This window comes from Bos taurus, chromosome 14 (assembly GCF_002263795.3).
Source record: "Bos taurus isolate L1 Dominette 01449 registration number 42190680 breed Hereford chromosome 14, ARS-UCD2.0, whole genome shotgun sequence".
Classification (NCBI taxonomy): Eukaryota; Metazoa; Chordata; class Mammalia; order Artiodactyla; family Bovidae; genus Bos; species Bos taurus.
In genome coordinates, this window is record NC_037341.1 from 47,022,594 (window position 1) to 47,029,273 (window position 6,680).

The following is a 6,680-nucleotide window of genomic DNA, read 5'->3' on the forward strand; positions in this document are numbered from 1 at the left end:
AGTCCCTCAGTGTGTCCGACTCTTAGCAACCCCATGGACTGCAGCCTACCAGGCTCCTCCGTCCATGGGATTCTCCAGGCAAGAGTGCTGGAGTAGGTTGCCATTGCCTTCTCTGGTACCTCATGCTAGCTTTTATTTATTTTCTGTTAATTTTTAATTTACTCTTAAATCTTTATTCTTTTAAATAGGTAAAAAATACTAATATCAGAAGACATATGGAAATCTTAACTCACAACATGAGAGGGCTGGATCTTTTTACCCCAATAGTGTCACAAAGATCGAGCAACTTGAAGCTTTTTCAGGGACACGCTCTTGACCTCATCCTTGCCAAATGCCCAATCTCTCATTCATTTTCTGACCACTTCTTCTGGAACTTCCAACACCCTTGTACCAAGATTCTAACTGCCAATTTCAGATCTTAATGAAATCTCTAATCTTGGCCATCACGGCATGTTCCTGTAACCTTCTCATATTTTCACAGCTCTTCTTCCTAGCTTCAATTGTTCATTATTATCACATCCTTGCAAACACTTTAACTTCTTGGCAGCTCTTTCCTCTCTTCCTATGTTGTGCTTACTTGGCAAAGTGTCAAGTCTAATTAAATCAAGCTATCTACCTATTTTTGCTTATACTAAGTAACATTTGCAGAGAAAAAAACGAATTTGCTGATGACTGCTTTCATCTGAAACTCATGGTTCCAAATCACATGGGGTACTCAACACTGCTGTTAAACTTTACATCACTTCCCTAGCTTTTCTCATTTCCAAGACAGCTATTTGATAGCTTCTTTTCTCACCTCAAATCCTTTGACCTCTTCTTGCCAACATCACACTCTCAGCTACTGTCTTTACATCATTGAAAACCAGAGGAGCTGCTAGAGAGGAACACTGTCTTTTTCCTACCGCAGCAGCTACAGTGCCACTTGCTTCTGTTCCTATGACCTCTGCCTTCCCTTTTCTTAACTCTGAAAGAAATGCCTTCACTCCCATCAAAAGCCAAACCCTCCACTTGTGCTCCAGGTCCCGTTTCCTATAGATTCTGTAAGGATGATATATCTGAAAGTTTACACTTTCCCTCTGCATTCTCAATTTATTCTTGACTCCTGAATGATTTCCATCAGCGTACACACCTATTGTAAGATCACCTATATTTGCTTTTGTATGTCCTCCTGAGAATTACACATTTTGTTAGCAGTTTTCTTTGATTCCTCCACGCGTGCTTTCCCATGTAGCATTTGGAAAATGTACACATGGAGGAATCAAAGAAAATTGCCAACAAGACGTCTAATAATTCTCAGGAGGGGATGGAAAAGTAAATATTGTTGTTCAGCCGCTGAGTCGTGTCTGACTCTTCGCAACCCCCATGGACAGCAGCACACCAGGCTTCCCTGTCCTCACTCTCTCCAGGAGTTTGCTCAAACTCATGTCCATTGAGTTGGTAATGCCATCCAACCATTTCATCCTCTGTCGAATAGAAAGCCTCTTATTCTCTGTATGAAATCCCTTTTGTTTAAATACCTAGAATGATTTTTGCTCTCCTGTCCAAGTCCTGACTGTGTCGATCTTTATTGTCTTAAAACTTCACTCTGTCTGGCCTTTCTCTTGGAATGTTTTTTCCTCTATCTTTACATAATGCAAGTGATTAAAAGTCATTTGGCTTGCGGCTTAAGTAGCACTCCTTTGTGCATCCCATTCACTATCACGTTATCTTAATTTGTGATATACTATTTATGACTATATATTTTTTCTTGTTTATTTGCTCACCAGAAGATAAGTGATCTCATTATCTATGCATTCCCCATGTCTAGGACAGTGTTGGACACCCAGATGGTATCCAATAAATATCTGTGGAATAAATAAATGAAAACTGACCATCATATAGCATTTTTCCTAGCAATATCAGTGATTGAAATGTTAGGTTCCTCAATTTTATTTATTTGTTTATTTTTGATTGAAGGATAATTGCTTTACAGTATTGCATTGATTTCTACCAAATGTCAACATGAATCAGCCATTAAGGGAAAATCTATTAAGGGGGAAAGGCTATTTTAGGTCCTGTGAGAGATACAAAGTTGAATTAGAGCTCAGTCCTGCCTTTGAGGAACCAGCAGAGGAAATGAGGGGCGTGATGCCTATGTGGCCATTGTGTAACATAGAACGTGGTGTCATTATGCACACGTTAAAGCTACAGGAATTCAGAAGCAGATTTCTGCTTCCATTTGGGGATACAGAGAAGGTTTTCTGAAGGAGGTAATGTTTGAATTGGGCCAGGAAGGATAGTTAGGACTTACGCATGCAAAAATGGGTGGGAAGAACATTCTTGAGCAGCCATTATCAGTGGCTCAAAGTGGAGGTGAAGCACATTCAGAATATAGGGAATTTGGGATCGTTTCCCTTGGCTGGAAAGCAGGGTATGAAAAGAGGAGTCTAAGATGAAGGACTATACTCAGAACAAAACGTCTCAAATAAATCCCCAGACAGGCAGGAGATCTACCGTTTTTCATTGAAAAACTTTTTATTCAGATACACATGCAGATTTTAAATTTCCTTAAGGTGGGTATTAAGTTTGCAGTTAGAGCTCATTGACGCTAAAAGCCTTGAGGCTATAGGAATTCTGTTTATTTGTTAGGAGCCGCACCATGTTTTACATTCTAAATGCTCTGGTTCGAATTCCATGTTGTGAATCTCTGCTCCCTCTGAATGTGAAACAGGCTGCATGCAAATGCATTTGTTCATAATGAGCTTTTAACATCTCCCCCCTTCTCTGAGGATGAAATTAGTGTATATTCTGCTTTAGTCATGTCAGTAATCTTCCTGGAGATAGCAGAAAATGATTAAAACTTACTCTAAATCATTATCGGCCCACTGAAAGATGTTCTCCTCCTGAACTTCTGCTTTCCTCTAAAACAACCCAGCAATTGAATTGGAAAGTGTCTGAGTGTGAAGTTCAAAGAACATATAAATCTTCCTTGAGGTTCTTTAACATCGAATAATAAAGCGATTGTTGCTGTATTGAGGCTTTATTAGTTTCTTAGACACTCTCTTAGTCACCACCAATAATCATCCTTCAAACGTGCATTTTCCTGCCTTTTTGTGCTAAACAGACTGCCTTCAGCAGTTGTATTACAGTGCTGTATTAGTTAAAACAGTGATTCCAAGTTGGCTATTTGTTTAGAGTGATAGAGGTAGAATAGATCAGTGTATTTTGTTTCCTGTAGGCTTTTATGTCACTGGAAATGAGTACTTATATGCATGTAGACAAAATTCACAGCTAAGACTCATAGGTTTTAAGTTAATCACTGAAGGTCAAGGACTCACTTTAAAAAAAACCACTTAAAATACAGTATCACTGGGAGGGATGATACCAGTAAAAAAAAAGAAAAGAAAAAAATACAGATTCTGCCAGTTTTTTTAGTGCAGAAAATAGGGCAGTTAATTATATATTCAAATACGTGTACATTTTCTCATGTAAAGATGCAAATATCATAACATCCAATGCAGGTGGAAAAGGATGATCAAGACAAGTTGGCTATTTGCATGTGAAATGCTGAGTTTCCTAAGTCCAGGGAAGAATTCCAGGGAGTCATCAATACCATGGAATTCTAGTTTCCTCCTTGAAAGCAAAGAAACATGATTCATGGTCTTAAAATGACCTTTTAGAGACATTCCATTCATCACTCTTCCTCTTAGGCTGTAGTGTAGATAGGCTACGTCTCTGATGATCTCCACTGTTCAGAAATTGTAAGAATTTTTGATACTTACAAAGCCTCAGCAATAATAGGCAAATTGGGCTCTGTGAAAGGGAGTCTATTAAAGTCATTTATCATAGACAAAGCCCGTTTCCGATGAATCCTAGCAGGAGGAAACTAAAAAGATCATCAAAGTGAAGGCCGTTGGTTGGACCGCTTTTTTTAAAAAAAATTTAAATTAGTTGCCAACATAATATCATATCCAACTGGGTTTTAATCCCTATAATAATACTTTCTATTTTGTTGTTGTTGTTGAGGAACTAGATTCTCAGAGAATTCAGGAGTTTCATTCCAAGTTACACATCTTATTGATAACTAAACAAAGAGTTTATTAAGATGGAAAAATTTAGTATATTTTATTCCATCATCAGTTCAGTTCAGTTCAGCCGCTCAGTCGTGTCGACTCTGTGACCCCATGAATCGTAGCACGCCAGGCCTCCCTGTCCATCACCAACTCCTGGAGTTCACTCAGACTCACATCCATCGAGTCAGGGATGCCATCCAGCCATCTCATCCTCTGGTGTCCCCTTCTCCTCCTGCCCCCAATCCCTCCCAGCATCAGAGTCTTTTCCAATGAGTCAACTCTTCGCATGAGGTGGCCAAAGTACTGGAGTTTCAGCTTTAGCATCATTCCTTCCAAAGAAATTAATATTCCATCATATTAATCCCCAAATTCACATATCTGCCATTTAAATTACATAGCTATGAGTTTGAATGTCTGTAAACTAGCAATAGGTTAGAGTTAGGGAAAGTTGACTGCTTTTCCAGTAGTTGTCACTTGACATATTCTTTCCCAAAGGAAAACAGAAAACTAATTATCCTTTTCAAATTTACCACAGGTCACATTTTTAAAATATTTATTGGAGAAACATGGTGGGAGATATATAAAATGCCTAAACCATGGGGAAAGAGAAAAGTCAGCACAGCAAAGAGATAAACACAGATAACACAGAGTAAATACCTGCTTGTTCAATCTCAATTGTTTCGGCATTTAGGAAAACTGGGACAAGACTGAGCTTATCAATGGAAAATAACATCTTAAAAGTTTCCACCAGGTGCTAGGTTTTGTGAATACGTTATCCCATTCACACAACAATCTCTCAGGAGAGTATTTTGTCATCATTTCTCCAGAAGAGGGATCTGAGGCTTCAGAGAGTTTAAAGGAACATTCCAGATTCCACCCAACCAGGCATGGGCAAAGTTGGAATTGGAACCAGGTGAGATCCCAAAGTTTGTCTGATTTCCAGGACACAATTTCCATCTCTCCACACTATTTTCTTCCTTCCTTCCTTCTTCCCTTCATTTTCCCTCCCTCCCTCCATTCCTCCTCTCCATCCCTACCCTCCCTCCTCTGACAGCATATGGGATCCCAGTTCCCCAACCAGGGATTGAACAGTGGAAGCACGGATTCTTAACCACTGGACCACCAGGGAAGTCCCCCCATTACTATTTTCTTAGACACAAATTTTGTGCAGTTGAAAAGTGTAAATAAGTTTGTAGAAGGAGTAGTTTTAAACAACAGTGAGACAAAGCATGAGTCACATTGTTGAAGTACCCCTGAGAAAACATGTCCTATATTACTGGGAAGTTAATCTAATTTTAAGCAATCTTTTTTACTCCTAAAAACCAGTTCCCTTAGGACTTTCATTAGGCACAGTTTTCTTAGTCTGAATTAATTTTATGCTGGGAAGTAACAAAAGGACATTTCTTTGGTGCTGAATAGTCCTTAATTCAAACTGTTCCAGAATATTCAGGGAGTCTTATTAAAATTTATACAAAATTTTGATTCTTTTCTCCCACAGATATTGAAGTGACCATCACACACACACACACACACACACACACACATTTGTTTCTAAACACGCACACTCACACACACACGTTTCTGAATTTCCAGAAACATCTCCAAGTCACTCACAAAAACATGTAAACGTGACCCATTTCTTTATGGTCAACAACACATCTCCCTTCCAGGAGGGCTGCTGAAAATCTTTTCTTTCAAACTCCTGTGACTGAGAGCTAAATCTCCCCAGACAGGCTGAGGAGGATTAGAGTATATATTCCTTCGGATAACAGCCTTTCAGGGTCAAAGGAGGATAAGAGGATTTTCAAATAAGGTTCTGATGAAGAAGGCATCCAGAATGAGTGGTCTAGGGACACATAACATCTAACCTCGGAGTCTGTCAACCCCAGTCAAATCCCAGAGGGGCTTCTCCTGCAGAAAGCTGCGTCCTTTCTCCAAGCCTGCTGAAATAAACTCTGTGCCCCTTTCACAATGGATTTGAATGGCGAATTACCCCATTTGGAGATGGAAGAAGAGTAGGAGAGCTTTTCTTTTCCCACGAGGCAGCATCTCTGTTTATAAACGGTAATGAAATTGACACTGGTAAACTGATTATGCTAAGCACGATGGGTATGGAGCACCGCTGAAAAGGTACTGTTTCCTTTGCCTGCTCTTTGGGGTTTAAATAGAAACTTGTGATTCTGGAGACCAGAAGCTCAAGTCCCAATCAGTGAATAATTTATTAACCTTTAATAAGTTGCTGATCTCTTTGTACCTCAGTCTGAATGACAAAGTAATAACCTTCTTAGTAAATTGTTTTGAGATCTCTTATTGAAAGGATAAATATGTAGTAATTATGAAGCCTTTTTAGCAACATTCTGATGAGGGATTCCAAAGTAAACCCCAATGGACAGAAACTGTTTATTTTTATCAAGCTGGAAATAAACTACTTTGAAATAGTGAAGGATGAAGCATAGTTGGAGTGATTTGTTGTTGTTCAGTCACTAAGTCGTGACCAACTCTTTGTGACCCCATGGACTGCAGCACACCAGGCTTCCCTGTCCTTTGCTGTCTCTCAGAGTTTTCTTAAATTCATGTGCATTGCGTTGGTGATCCCATCCAACCACCTCATCCTCTGTCTCCTGCTTC